Consider the following 16345-nt stretch of genomic DNA (forward strand, 5'->3'; position numbering starts at 1 on the left):
GGAGTTTCACTAATGACTCCTTAAGTTTCTCAACTTGTGCTCATTACAAAAAAATCTAATTTGGATTTGAAAAGCTGAACTGATGATGAATCTGTGCTGCCCTGATTAAGTGGCTCGGTAACATAATGTCTTGGTTTAGCTGAATGTGTTCTGAACTAGAAATTGATTTGTTCTTTCTCAAAGTATAGGCTGTTTTACAATGTTAAATCATTATTGTAGCACTTTTGCTAAGGTCTATGAAATTCAATACCTTTTTAAACATGGACACTAGAACTGAATGCCACAGTCCATCAAAGCCTCATTAACACGCTGGTATAGTGGTGACACTTCCCTCTCCTCCCATCCATGTTTCTGTAATAAGTTTTTGACTCCATGTCAACTCAGGGATGTATCTAACAGGTGTTTTGTCCCTGCTGTGGTCTTGAAACCCTTTTTAATACCACTGGTTTTTATGAAAAGGTGTTGGGTTCTTTTAAGCATCACCTCTGCTCTTTGTCTGTACAGTTCCTCATCTAACTACTTTAAAACAGCCCTACTTAGAGCAAATATCTTCTTGCTACAGTATATTAAAAGCAGTAAAAAGCAGCTCATACATTTCAATGGCCATCCACAGTTAAACGAAAAAGTATAAAAAATATAAAACTCAAGATTGTCTTCAGCAGGAAAAAAATAACGCTGTGAGAATCAGGGTAGGGGTCTACTTGTGCTAAAATGTGTTGAGTCAGAATCTCTTTGCAGGATTTTCTTGTTGAGTGAGTGTGGGGGTGTTTTCTTAGTTTTGGTTTGTTTCCCTGTATCAAGTTTCAATTTATGCCATTACTTGTTACGGAAGTATCAGAAGAGAGGGGTAAGTTTTATGCAATGTTTTCTAACCCCAGGAATCACCTAAAGAGCATCTAGATATTTAGGACACAGAATAAGCATCTCATGGAAAAAACAATTACAGAGCATGGGTTATATAACTAAAACACAATATGGGAAGATCTTATATTTAAAAATGCAAATGATATATTGTTTTAATAATCGGTATATATGCTGCAAAGTTCAGTTGAATGTGTGAACATGGAGAGGAGGGAAAATGAAGTCAGAGAATTTGGAGAAAAAAAGCATACTGGGTTGCCTAGCCCATCTTTTGCAAGTGCAGGATAATTTCCTGTTGTCTATTTTTTAAAAATTGTAAGTATTGGATATCAGCTGAGTAGTTCTGTCTCTCTCACAGAGGACTGAAAGTTTTGCAATATTGACTTCCAGTATGACAAAAGTTAAGTTTTGAACTTGCCCTGGAATGACAGCAAATCCTGGTAGGCACAGATCTCAGGAGAGAGCTTAGATGGATGTCATGTGGGAAATGTCTAGTTTCTAAGGATTATGTTCACCACTATGCCCTATCCTTTTTATAAGAGTAAGGACATGTTACATTTACCTGCTGGTAAAAGAGGTGTGTGATAGCTGTGAAGCTTTGAAATACAGACCACATCATTGCAAGAATGAAAAATTCTGCCTTGAAATAAAAACAGATTAGGACAGTAGGAAGAGCCATTTTATCACTAAGGACTTGCAGTCATTGAGTAAACATTAAAAATCTTGATCTCCTACCCCACTTGTGGGCTATAAAGATCTTCCTAAGCTACTTCTGCTTTTTACAAGATTAAAAAATATATTTGTCAATAAACATTCTATTGAAAAATTATCCCACTTACATTTTAATTGTTCATGTGGAAAGAAGTGCTTTTCAAGCACAGAATACATATGGACACAGATCTATTTTTTGCCTTAAAGGAACATATTTGACAAAGCTTACAAGTGGTTCTGCTTTCAACAAAAGGATGCATATTTTTAAAATCCATTCTAAAATAGAAAGTCTGTTCCCATTGAATCAGCTGTAAGAGTCTTAGAAATTTATGTTTTCTAAGGAAACAGCAATGGCACTGGAATATGCTCAGCTGGAAGAAAGAAACTGGCAGCTCAGGTTTCTGAATGACTTTTTTGCAGGCACTCTGAACTGGATGCACTTCTTGCCATGCCATGGAATTGGAATACTCAGAAGCCTGCTTCAATGTCACTGTTTCCTTTGACAACCCCACTCATGCTAAAATACTGGCTCTGACACTGGCTCTCTAGAGTCTCTAATTTATGGTATAAAATACCATTATTTTTAACTGAGGAGAAAGATTTCTTACATTAGCCCTTAGATTTTTTTTTTTTCATCATATTGAGCATTTTTAGCTGAATATGTACCTTCAAGCATTTCCATTTTATCCCCTAATTTTTCCCATTCATAGAGCATAAGTGTCCAATTTAACATCAAATTTCTCTTCCATGGGTTTAGTAACACTTAGTTTGGTACTTATGGAAATTTCATAGGTAGAACCAATCTCTCAACTTCCTCAGGGTGGAAATTATAGGGTGTGTAAGAGAATATGGAGCTACTGAGTGAAAACTCCCTGATCTTTGTATCTTCCTTTCTAAAGCATATTTTAAAATAATTTCGGAAGTACTACAGCTATATTGGGAGCTTTTTCCTGACAGATTCAAGAAATGAAGCTAAAATTTTTAGCAAAATCTCCTAAGCTAAAAGATTTGCCCTCCAAAATGTTATAGCTGGATATGTCAGCTGTTCTTGCAATTATAAACAACTCCAGTGACATTAATAGGATGTCACCAATAGTGTCCAATAGCGTTCACAGCAGGAGAGTTCAAATTGCAAAATTATGCTATTGAAAAAGAACAGTCCATTTCCACAGCTGTGACACTAATAACTCTCAGAAAATTGCAGGATATTTTTAAAAAATTATTTCCTAGCTTTAAAATTAATACAATCACTGTTGATTAAACTCAAGGTCACATGAAATCTTCAGAAAACACTCTGAGTTTCTGTGGCTGCTGGTTTCTGTGGCAACATAGTTCATATAGAAAAAAAAGCTTAGTTTTATTGTGACAGTTAGAGATGCTTTCAGTGCCATAATTCTTGGCAGCTTGTTCTGAAATTACCTTTTTTTCTTTTTTCTACAGTACAGTATGGTGCCAAATTTTTCCTATAGCAAAACATGAATGCTTGAGAAAAGTTACTAATCTAACTTCTGAGTTGATGGATTATCACCACTCGTAAAACCCTGGCTGTGTATTCATCTGTTGTCATTGCCTGCAACCTTGGTAATAAAGTGGGGGTGGTGTTCACTGTTAGATCTTTAGTTCTTTTGAGATTAGCTGGATGTTGTTCTCAAGTACAAAACCTAAACCCAACAATCCCCTCCTGTAGCTAACATAGATAGCTAGATATGCATATGTTTCAAGTACTAGATGATGGTTCTGTTTGGTTTATTCTGAAACTATAAGGGTGATATTTTAAGTATCAGCTGCTCACAAAATGTAATTGCTGTTCCTCATACAGTTTCTCTTTAACTTCACGGGGTAACTGCAATATTTCCAAATCTGTCACATGCTGAAATAGGTGAATAAAAGTAGGTTCAAACGTATGAATTTTCTTGAAGATAATGGTGCAGTTCAGAAGAAGGAGAGTATTTTCTCTCTCCTAAGCCAAGTGATATTGAGCTCACACTAATTCTACATAACCAGAATTTTGTTAAATTGAGACAGTGTATATCCCTGTATATCCCTATTTGCACTGTCTTTTTTGTGTGTGGGTTTGGTTTTGTTTTCAGTTTTTTTGGCAGTTACTATTCTTACTTTTGTATCTTTGAGACCTTTGAAGTCCTCTCCCACTTATCTGAGCTAGAATTCTAGATAGAATTCTAGATGGAATGCTGAACTTCCAGTCTTTTTGAGCCATTCAGTTCTTCTAATGCTGACTGTATTGAGGACTATGATGAGAAACTCTAAATAACTTTTGTTTTTTTGTTTTCATATATCACTGTGCAATGGGAAAGTGTGACCTGTGTTCCTAAGTGAGTGAGATTGGCTATAAAATACAAAGTAAAGGACTCATACTCCTGTCTCACAGGCAAATACTTGGCACTGTTTCATCTGAGATGTCCCTTTGACGAATGTGGCTAAGACTCTTCTAATCAGAAAGGAACAAGAGCAGTCTAAGCTCCTCTGTGGGTGCAGATCACAATTGCAATCATTCAGAACAGAGATTTCTACAGTGAACATTTGATGCAAACTATATAATCAGCCTTACACACAGCAGAATTATAAGTCTTAACTAGTTGTCTGCCTCTTCTGTTGGGAGATCAAGTGTGAGGAAGCAGCTGTCAGAAATTGCTAATGAGATAGACTGACTGAGCTGTGTGCAGACTTTTACCCATCTTGTGTCTATGCAAAGCCCAGTGGAAACTGAGTTATAATTATCTTGTCATCAAAGACCTATTTTTATATATATTTTTATATATAATTGTATATTCAGGCCTGAAAAGAATTGTATATTCAGGCCTACAGTGTATGATTTAAATGGTATGAGAGAGGCCCATAGCTGTTTGCTCTTTCATACAACCCCACAGTTGTGGCCATTCAGTGAAAACATGACCTATTGCCACAAACTCCATTGCCAAGTTTCACTGTGGCTTCAAAGAAGTCCCACAAGAATGTTTTCCCCAGCTGCAGCCTGATGCTCAAGTTTCTACATGAAGAGGACAAATTCAACAATGTCTGACTCAGATTTGCCACTGGTTTGATCTGCTTTACCAGCTCTCTTTTTCTTTAGTGAAAAAGAGGTTAGTTTGGCAAAATAAAGGCCCTGCCTAATTTCAAGGACCTAAACCTCATTTAAATGTAATTTAAATCAATGGGATGGTTCTTGTGCCCAAATTAATGATGCAGCATTAGGGCCTATGCAAATTGGACTCAATCCAATAACCTTAAGGTCTGAGGTTTCCCAGGTTTTCTTTAGTGCTAGATTCTAATTTACTGGTGTTTCCAAGTTTTGTGGAAGAGATTCTTAAAAGTACTGAACAATGATGTGCAGAAGAAAGCAAGCCAGGAAACTAGGAGAACAATATACTTGTAAACTGGTAGTACTGAAGCACAAGCCCTATTGATGTTTGCTGATATTCAGATTGTTTGTAGAGAGCTTTTCCTATTTTTCTCTATTTCCTCCTTACTTCTGTGAAATACTAAGCTTCTTTACTGTATCAAAATTCAGAAACAAAGTGTGTAAATTGTCAGGTGGTTTTTTTTTTTCATAGCATTACTGGAAAATCAGATTAGTTTATGGAATGCATAATTCTTTGTCTGGATGATAGTCACATTTCTGGATATTGATAAGATTCTAATAATCTCTCTTTCTAGATAATTGAGATTGCCATGGTCTTCATGGAAAGAATATCCTAATCATAAATCTAGTATGTCCAGGACTTAGGTTGAGTTCATTTTACTATTATTATTGTACTGCTGTTTCATTAGTTCAGTTTTAGAACTTCAGACACAAGTGTCAAGGACATTTACACCTGACTGTTATCCCAGCGTTTTGTAGCCCAGGCTGCACTTACAGTTCCTTTGGACACTTAAATTGTGACTTCAGTTGAAAAATACAATTTGCACCTTTCTACAAGAACTGCTGGTATCATGGAATGCTGGAATAATCTGAGTTTCCAGCAATGAAAATAACTTCCAATGAAGTTCATTATCAAGTGCACTTCTCTCCTCCATATACATCATTCCTACCCACTTTGACTCCCAGCACAGATTTTTCTTTACAAGTCCTGTTGTGTCTCAACAAAAGCACATGGGAAAAAAATGTTCCAGAACTTGAGAACAGTAAATGAAATGCTGCATAAAAAAATGTGTTATTTCCTTTCTCCCTTTTTAAGAGTTTCTAGAGAGAATACTGAAACCAAAGTCAAAGCTCTGCTTTGCTTAAGGGTCATCTTTCAGTCATAATTTTTTATACATCTATCCTGAACTTCTCCGAGTATTTTATTTCTCAAATAGTTTTTTTTTCCTTTCTACTTACAAATAGCAAAATGTATACCCTATTTACAAATTTATCCTATTTTGCATCACCTTTATCAGTCTAAAAAATCTGATGTTTCCCTCTGCCTATCCCCTCTCAAAAAGGAAATATCCATGTGAATTATCCTTTGTACCTTGATAAGTATTGCTTAATGTTGCCCTTGATATGTAATTCACCTGCTGTTTTTTCTGATCCATTCTTTCTTTGATAAAACTCTCACTGAATAAGTTATCGGTTCACATGGATGGGTGTGGTCAAGGTCTGTGAAGGTCAATGAGAAAAAAAAGGTAAAATGTGCATCTCTTTATATTTCTGTATATTAGTATTTTTACTACTCATTTATATGCATAGTAAATGTATACATACACATAACTCCAATCTGCAGTTACATAATAAAAAGTAGTTGTTAGAAAGAGAACATAATTTTGTTATAGACAGTACAATTGGCTTCCTATGGACTTATGTCCTTTTGTCTCCTAAATCCTCTCTTCTGACTGCATCAGTCCCAGTTCCTTCCCAAGTCTCCTGTGATGGTCCCACTGGCAAGAAACAGAGCTTTCTGCAGCTAACCTGCAGCTGCCAAAGAGAAGTATCAATGACTGCATCCTGTCAGTCTCTCCCCCCGTGAGAGCACCAATTTGTTTCCACTCTGTACAGCTGCTGATTCCCAGAATGTGTGGAAAGACTTCATTTGATTTGAAAGACTTCAGACTTTCAAATTTGTCCTCAGCTGGCCAGTATTTAATGTGGGAAAGGAAATCTAAAAGTAGCATTATTAAGGATGTCTTGCTTCTCTAAGAAACAAAAATTAGATCTAATTAAGATATACAGTTTGTGTGGAATAGTTTTTGGACAGTCAGTTATTATTAAAAAAAATATTTTCTTGTTATAATAATTACTGAGTCTATTGAATAAATAATGTGCTAGTAACTAAGAATCTGTAAACACAAATAATATTTTATTAACACATCTGACCATCAAATACAAGGTAACCATCTCAGCTGTCCTGCATCATGGAACTGTTGAAATTCACAGCTACTAAACCTATGCTTTTGGCAGGACAACACTTCCTCTCATCAATTATAGCAGAGTGAGAGCAAAAATCTGGTGAGAATGGGAATTTTCCAACCCAATTAAATTTTCTGCATTCCAGAAATGGTCATTTTCTTTTTCCATGTCAGAGGAACTAAGGTCTTCATCTCTTTCCCTACACCCTTTTTCCTGGTGGTTTTTTTTCCTTCTCTTCTTACTATCCCCTGTACACAGGGCAGGTTTTCCTTCCTCTACCAGACCAAGTAAGCCGAGTTCTTCCACATGGAAATCTGAAGTTAAGGTAGCCCTTCTGTGCACCTACATCAGACTAATATTTTTCTTTAATAAAATAGCTGAAAAATTATTGCCTACTACTATTAAGGATTGACTCTTTAAAAAAGAATTGAAGAAGAATCGAGTTGCAAAGCAATCACACCAAAATCTGTACCCAGTGCCTCAAAGGTTGCCAAACACAGTCTCTTTAATTGAATCAGTAAGTGTGAGGAGTTGGTTTTGGGGTTTTTTTGTGCCAATAGCTGGATGACAGAATATAAAAATTTTATCATAAAATATTGCTCTCTAAAGAACTCAGGCAGATGTGCAATAGTGGGGCTCTGAAGGAAGCATGAATGTTTGCTAGCTGAGTATTTGCCTCTGTTTGCTATTTCAAATAAATAACATAAAAGTGTAAGCCCTGAATCCATATAAAAATAGCCTTGAAATGGTAAAAGGAGTTTGCAATATAAACGGATTTGAAATAATTCATCATTCTAGCATATTTTGGAGTGCTGTGTCAATTTATTTAGTGCTTTAGTGCCTATGGTTCTCTAAATCATTTTTATTGTAACTTATTTTGGTGATAGTTTTGATTAACATTAGCTTAAGGCAAGGGATTTCAAGGTGTTTACTAGATTATTCATAATTAAACATAGCATTAAATATAAAAATTTAAACAGTGAAACAGATGGGAATAAACTAAAATTCTCTGGAGATGTGTGGAAGCATGTTGACAAAACCATTTGCAGTCTGAGACCTTGTGATATTGAAGCCACAAAACCCCTCATGAAGAAATGACCAGGATGTTAATTTTAAACATAATTTACTATATAGGAAAAACCTTGATGGCAATCCTCTGTTAGTACTGTTATAAACCTGAATCTAAAGTCTGTTCAATAAAGCAGGTGAGAGAACAAATCTCAAGGAAAAAAGAAGAAAAATTTGCATGAGTCTGAGAGATAGGATAAAAATCAGTTTTATCTGGTTTGGGTTTTCAGTTTGTTTTTGTATTTTAGTTACCTCTCTGTTATAAATGACCCTTTTAATCAATTAATTGAAAGAAATAGACCAGTATAGCCCATCACATACTTTGCTGGGATGGGCCAGGGTTTTGCCCGAGGGAAGATGTGGCACAAGTTGTATTTAAACTGCTTCTCAGCGATGGAAGCAGAAAGATTTGTAAATACTTGAGCTAGAAGACATTGTCAGGAATTCCTTTCCTTTGAAAAAAAGTGCTCATGGCAGGTGAAGTTTTGAAAAGCTGCATTAATATTTACTAAAGATTTTAACTCAGGGCCAAGAAAGAAAATAGTTGTGATACTGTGGGTAGCTTATTGTATTGTACATTGTATTTAGTTATTGATTAATGAGATTCTGGATGAGGTGAGTACCTGATGAAACTTCATGGGAATTCATTGTAAACATGCAATGAAGGAATTTGTGAGAGACTGAAAGGTGTGTGTGGCTTCCAAGCAGCTCATGTGAACATGATATTTTTATCTTCATGCTGAGGTCAAAATTGTATGACTTAGAAGATAAGTGATCTAGAAAACAGTAAACTGAGAGGTGACTGGATGGAAACTAGACCATGTAAAGTTCCTCCATTATTTCTCACAGAGGCTCCAGACATTCAGAGAAGTTTTGTTTCCAAAACAGGTCACTTTGAGCCTTTGAAGAGGGCTTTCAAAATGCAGTCTCCTCACCCTGGCATTTATGCCTCAGTTGGCCCATCAAATAGTGATATTTTTTAGCTCTGGAGTTTCAGTATTTAGGAATGTCAATCTTTTCCAAAGCCATGGATTCAGATTTGTATTTGAAGCAGGAAACTGCTGACTGATTTTGCTGTTCATTAATTACTGCCAGAGGCTTTTTCTCAGCATTCTGCTGGGTGTACAGTCTGTCAGAGACTCACTGTCCCATCTCCTGACACACATATCATTACTCTCTTCTTATCATTGCAGAAGTTAATTAGTGTTCCTGTCCATTAATATCTTGAAGGAAGAAAACTACCAAGATATCATCTCACCTGCATCAGGTGGTAAAAAAGAGGGAATTCAGCAACAATTTTAAAAAAAGCAGACAAAAATCCCAAACAAAATGAAAAGCTGAAAGCAAAACCTAACAGCCACAGCTTGATCCAGGGTGTCTGATCCCAAAGGAGTGTTTGCTGTAATAACTCTGCCACCTTCTTGCTCTCTCTGGTTTATCTGTCCATTCCTGGTAGGCAAAACAGACTCATCTGAGAATAAAGCAGACAAGCCCCACCATGGTCAAGTATATGTGATGGTACAGAAAGGGACAGTGTCATATTTTGTCTTGTGTTTTTTCAGGCCATAAGGGGTTTTGTGACATGCAAACATCTATATACCTCTGTCTTTCATTTCCACATCCCGGTAATTAAATTGAGAACGTGTTCTCAGTTCCTTATCAGATCTCCAATCTAAAATTTATTTCTTTAGGTATTGTATTTTCCTTTTTCCAACATTCTCTTTTAGCTCTCTGATTCTTCTTTTATATTTCAGTTTGGTATCGTAGCCAGTCTTCTGCATAAGCCAAGTGTCCATGACCCCAATTCCATCATATTTCTTTTTTAATACTATATCTTGTATCTAAAAAACTCTGCTACTTTGTTCCTCTGTTTCTGTTATTGTAGAAAGAATTTACTTACCTAGGACTTTTACTTTCTCCTGTCCTCACCAGTTCTCCAACTTACTTGCTGCTGCTGAGAGAGAAAGACTCTGCTTGTTAGTTACTACTTAAGTTTTTCCATATGAAAAAAAAAATTCCCAATTTGTTTTTGTTTCTTTGAAAGAAAAAAAAATTAAAAAATAATCACTTTCTGAAATGTTTGATTGCTGATTGCAGTTTAAAAACTGTACCTTTGCCAGGATCATGTGCTTATATTTCTCCTGTTATCATTGCTTGTTGTCCTCTTAATTTTCTCTGTCATGATCTGTTTTCCTTTTATGTTTTTTTTTCACAATATTTGAAACAGACACTTCTAATATTTTTAAATGAAATGTGCTGTAACCCAGAAAATTTTCTAAGCAGTGTTGCCAAGAACTTCAAAAGCCCCTAAGTGACTTTAGAAAAGAGCCATTTCATCACTCTAGCACTATGTGAGATATTCCCAAATGGAAGCTGGCATTCTCCTCTGACAGTGCATTGGTGCAAGGATACCAGCACAGGGCTGGCAAGTCATATATCTATATCTTGGTTTTTGTCTCCTAAATCACATAAGAAGTTCTGTTTTTTCTTGATTCATTACAAGGCAAATTGTGAAATTTATAACTATATGGCAAATGCAAAAACATTGTCAGTGCTCCTGTAAAGCACATTCAACTCTAATGATAGAGATCCTTCATCAGGACCAGTCTTAGGGATGCATAACAGGCCTGTGGTTGCTCAGTGTTTACTGGCTTCTAAGCAAGGGTCTGTACTTAACACTTCTGCTTACACTGAAATTGGTACTGGGAATCTTCTGGACATAGGAAAAAAATATTTCTATAAACCAAAGAGAATATAGAAGATGTTTTCTTAGAGTAAGAGATCTGTAAAAAAGATAAAAAGTGAGCTGAAGTGGAGATTATAAGCAACACCAATTGGATCCTGGTGGAGAATACTGTTATGTGTTACATGGCATTATTCAAGCATTTCAAGCTACCTTTCTGGATCCTGCAGCATTTCCTTGAATGGCTGCCATGGTAACTAGCATGGCTTCAGAGGGCTGTAGAGAAGGCAAGATGTTGAGCATATCAAAGCATGAGTACCTCAAAAATTCTGAGCAGAGATGTGTATGCACTGTGGTGTCATTTGTGCTGAATTATTCTGGCAGAACCATGAACCCTATGAGACATGATACACTGACACATGGAATATCTCTGCTACAGTTTGGCAAGTAGTCTAAAGAAATGGCTTTGTTTCTACTGAAGATCTCTTTTCAGTGGCCTCTAAAGAGAGAGCCATTGTGCTCTCTGGAAGATAGTATCCGTCCTCCCCTGCAGGTTTTTCCATTCTAGCAGACAGTAAATGTCCTCTAACCATATTCTGTGTACTCTTCACTGAAAAGAACAATTTTTAAATTATTGTTTTAAAATCTTGAATTGATTAATGCCTTAGGTTTATTTTATAGCTTACTTGAAGTTAGCAAAAAAAATCAAACTGCACTTCATAGTGTTTAAAGAATACTGTATTTGCAGAATAAAAGCCCAAGCAGTTTCATAGGAGAAATCAAAATGAGGGACAAAGGTATGAGACTGAGTCAGATCTTTCAGATTAATGGAATTTCTAATTTGAGAACAGATTTTGTTGTGGATGAGAACACACAAAATAACTGAAAGACAGCAGCAAAGCCTAGTTTAGAAGAAACAGGATTGTTTAGACAAGTAGTGTATAAAAGTTTTGATAGGACTTAGTTTGCAAAACAAGAACCAGAATTGCTTGATATGCTGCAAAAAAGGTCTGAAAAATACGGAGTGGGTGTTTTTTAATAACATATACAGTTCAAATAACACATCAGAATGCTCAGAACTAAAAAGTGTTGTGCCTTTACACAAAGGTGCAATGCTTACATTAAGCAAAAACATTTCTTGAAAGCCTGTGGACAATGACAAATAAGTATCCTTACACACACAACTGACACAATTCTTCATCGTACAGATTGAAGCAGAAGGTGATCGCAGAAAAAGAGGATTTCTCTGCATAATTTGTTGAGGAAATGGCTGCTCCTTTTTTAATGGAACATGTCCTTGAACATAAATAGTCCTTCTTTGCTTTGTTTGTAAGATGTTTGTGATACACAGAGCCCAAACATGCTGGTCTCACTCTTTCTACTTCAAACTTTTTTCCCCTTATGCTCAACAGTGCAAATGTTGCTACGTTTAAAGTTCTCCTTCTTACATACTCGGTTGTGCTCAGTAAAGCTCACACAGTCACCAGTTCACACACAGACTTCTGACTAATACAAGTACAGAAGACCAGTAGAAAAGCTGTAGTACCATTTCATAAAGGTCTTGCTTTGCTTGCAAAAGTTGAGTTCATTTCTGTTCCTTCAAGATGAAGGAAGATAAACTAAAACTAATGTTCAGGAAGAGGCCATAAGTACAATGAGTGGAAGAAGTACCGAGACTATAAAGTTTTGTTTGTATAATTTAGCACAATTTAAGGGGAAAAAAAAAAAAAAAAAAAAGGACCACTACCACCCCCCAAAAAAACCCAACCAACCAAAAAAATCCACCCAAAAAACAAAAGCAACCAACCAACCAACAAAACTCAAACCATATAAAAACTAAAAAGGAGCTGGGGTAGGATACTTTCAGTTTTTTAAAGGGGATTTATTTTAATCACTTTATTTATTTAAAATTATTTTTAAGTGAACTTAATTTAAGGCGATAAAAGAGAGTAAAGAGGAGAAACACTAAAGAGGAGAAAGGACTTTAAAAGTGAAAAGACAACACCTGATACAGCAAAGCTCTATAGAATTTACTGATGAATAAATATATCAGTCATACAGGAAATTATAGGAATTAATAAGCTCTGAACTGGTTCAGTAGTAGTAACATTGAGGATAAATCAGCATTTCCAATTTCAAGGTAAATTATAGGAATTGTGATTGCTCTGAATTAGGACTTTAGGACATTACTGCCTTCAGTAGCAGGAAAGACTGGAATTGAAGTTGTATTCAAATTCTGTATTTTGTGCAAGCAGTTTTATTGATTAATTTGAAACATGAAGCCTGTATGGATCAGCCTCCAAGGCAGGGGGGTTGTGTTGGCCCTGCCAATTCTTTGTTCTTTCTCTTTCATGAGTAACTTCTTTAGAGACCTTTCAGTGAATTACTGTGCAAAAGATTACAGCACATTATTGTGACTGTAGCTTTGTTTGAGGCTATTCAAGCCTCAAGTTTTGCCTTTTTTGTCATTGTATAGGTAGAGCTGGAAAAAATACTTGTGTTCTTGTTAGATGTCTTGTTCAGGGCTGAGGTTTTTCTGAAGGATCAGTCCCATGCTTCAGAGACAAAGTCTGCTTCAGTGTCTTCCCTTGCATTCAGAATGAGATTCTGACATCCCAGAAACTATTGTTCTGTGCATGCAGTTCCCTGTGATTCATGGAAGTACCACTGGGGATTAATTTTGTATTATTGTAAAGATATTTATCATTGCTGACAAAGAGGTAAAAATTTATATGTGTGTTAAATAGAAACCCAATATCCCATTTGAAAACTAATCATGGAAAATGTCAGAGGAAATTTGTTAAAATACAGCTTATTTTTCCAGTCAGGTAAAATAGCATGGATCTGGATCTTATTCTCTGTGAAGGATGAAAACAATTTGTTTCTTTCTCAAGCTAGCTTTTCATTATATGGTTGTACAGGCTGTCATGCAAAGGGCATGAATTGGTAATTCCTCTTTGATAATAAGAATTAATATAAAATGATTAAATAATGGATGAAAACTCAGAATAACAAAAATCATTTGAATTTATTTTTCTTGATAGATTTTTAACTTTCTTCATGAATCTGGGCACATGTTATTGATTTATAACTTCTGCAGGAGAAACAATCAGCTCAACCAATATTGCATTCTTGGCAAGCAATTTAATGGAAATTTCTTTGCAGCCCACACTATGACAGGTCTCATACTTCTAACCAAACCTCTGTTATTTTCAAGTGATTATCAGTTTTCATTTAAGGCCCTGTTCAGGTCACAAATCTTTTTTCAAAGAACTTTTGATTATTGCTTTCTCTTCCATAGATAAATAAGGGAATGATGGATGAAACTTCCCACAGTTAAATTATCAGTAGAAAATTCATCAGCTAGTCCAGCAGTGTAAAGAAATTCCATAAATTTCATAAATTCTGTATTGTAAAGTATATAGGTACACATGAGATGCAATAAAAACAGAGATCAACCAACTTGATTTGAAAGACAGAAACATTAAAATTCATGGCTGGTAAAATATGGAGGAGGCTGTTGAATGTGGATAAGCTTCACACTGTGCATCCATTCTTATACCAAAAATAGCTGGAAATTTCACAAGGACAACCCTGCAGATTTTGCAAATGGCTGGTGTGGAAGCCAGAAGAGAGAAGCCAAATACTTTTCAGTTTATTTCTGTCAGGTCTTAGTGGCTTTCTCCTCCACTATTAATGATGATGAGTATGGACTTTTCCAAACTATGTTAAAAACTTTGTGAAAGAAATACCTTTATTTAACAGGGAATGCTTCTCAGCTAGTTTGGATACTTCCAAATATGATGCATGAGGTGTTCCTTACTTCTCTGTCAGTTCTATTGATTTTATCAGGACTATTTGCAAATGGTTCAGTACAACAAATATTTAAGTTAAACAGCTGCTGAATGCTTTGCTAGAGCTAGAATACCAAAATGAGGTTTTAGTCTGTTTAATAACACACTGACTCTCAGTGCCACTTTGCTGTGTTAGCAATAACTTTGTCCAGTGGCAAGCAAAAGAAATCTTATCTGTTACCCTGAGTACAAAAGTCAAGAAAGATTTGGTCTTTCTTAGGACTAGTAACTTAGACTATGACTTCAGTACATTTTGTTTGCTTCATTGCTGAACAGTAGCCCCATCATTTCTTTTCCATCCATAGTAACTTGGAACCATTTTTGGATGTATAACATGCTTCTTGTATACATACAGCATTTTTCTCTCCTCTCACAGTCAACTAATGTTTCTCCCTTCTGTCTCAGTTCACTGTCTTAGAAACACTGAAGGGGGGAAGAAAGCCTTGGTAGAAACAAATAATATTTTATTGAGAGAGAAAATTTTAGCTTTTCTGTGACATTTTTGTCATGCTGAATCCATCTGCTGCACTGATAATTGGTATTTTGTTTCTGGTCTAAAGCAATGCTGAATCAGTACTGCTTGTATATGACTTATTAGACTTTCTGTGGATTTAATAAAATTGTAGATTACTCCTGAAGATTGTCCTCATTGCTGTTAGCAGTGCCATATATCTAGATCCCCCCACAAATCCAGAGCCTATTCTGTAAATCCTTCTATGCCTGTTGAAACAAACAGATCTGATACATACTCTAAGACCTCCTCTCAGTTAAGAATTGCTGGTGCACAATGGAACTAAATAATACTGTGTGTAACAAACAGCAACACTACTCCAACTTACATCTTGATCACTCTGGTTCAGGGAAAGTCAACTTTCAGGAGACTGTACCCGTTTGTTACAGTGCTGCTGGCAGTTTACCTTTTCAACACTCTGCACAGAGGTTTTTTTACAGGTTTTGCTATCAAACATTTGCATGAAAACCTGGAGGACAATGAATTCCCACACAGTACAAAGAACACTTCTTCTGTGGACTTCAAACAACCAGTGCTGCTGGAGCACACAGTTCAGAGAGCTCCTTTACTGCTTGACTGATGCAAACTCTTTCAATCTGTGCAAATATGGGAAGAATTTTGTGTGTACAGGGTTTCAGACATGAAAGCTGCTTCTGAAATGTTTGCAGTCAATCTGAGGCCTCTTTGAAAATGTGATCCTGAGGAATTTTACACATGAAAAAATACGAAGACTCCAATTATCATCTTGGCAATCAACATGTCAGAAAGTGGAAAGGGATGTGATAGGGCAAGGGTGAGAGTAGTGAATAGACCCTGTTAATGGGAATTCCATACTGAGCCTGTGGACCATTTTAGTTCCTTCAGTTCTGCTCTTCTGATTAAATGTCTAGACCAATTAGAAACTGCTGAGCAGCATTCAAACACTGAGACCTATGTACACATTTGAAAGGAAACATGCAAATTAAAAACCAAATTCTGCAATTGTCTTGTTTCAGTCACTAGCAAAGATGAGCCTATACAAGAGACCAGATGCAGTTCTGCATCTTGAAAGTCAAGCCATGAAGCAGCTGAGCCCAAGAGAGCTGGCAGAACTTGTTTCCTTGATTTCAATAGGTTTCCTACTGGGCTCAGGGATGGAATTCAGCAGATGTAGCACAGGAATCTGAAAGCTACTTGTGTCTCTTCCAGCTGTGCATGCTTCTGTGAATGGTGATAATTTTGCACTGACAGTGCAAAAATAGGTGCATAAGCTTCTAGGATATATCTGAGGAAAGAAAAGTTGTTTTGTTACCCAGCCACTTGGCTAATGG

The sequence above is a fragment of the Calypte anna genome, chromosome 9, assembly GCF_003957555.1.
Source record: "Calypte anna isolate BGI_N300 chromosome 9, bCalAnn1_v1.p, whole genome shotgun sequence".
Classification (NCBI taxonomy): domain Eukaryota; kingdom Metazoa; phylum Chordata; class Aves; order Apodiformes; family Trochilidae; genus Calypte; species Calypte anna.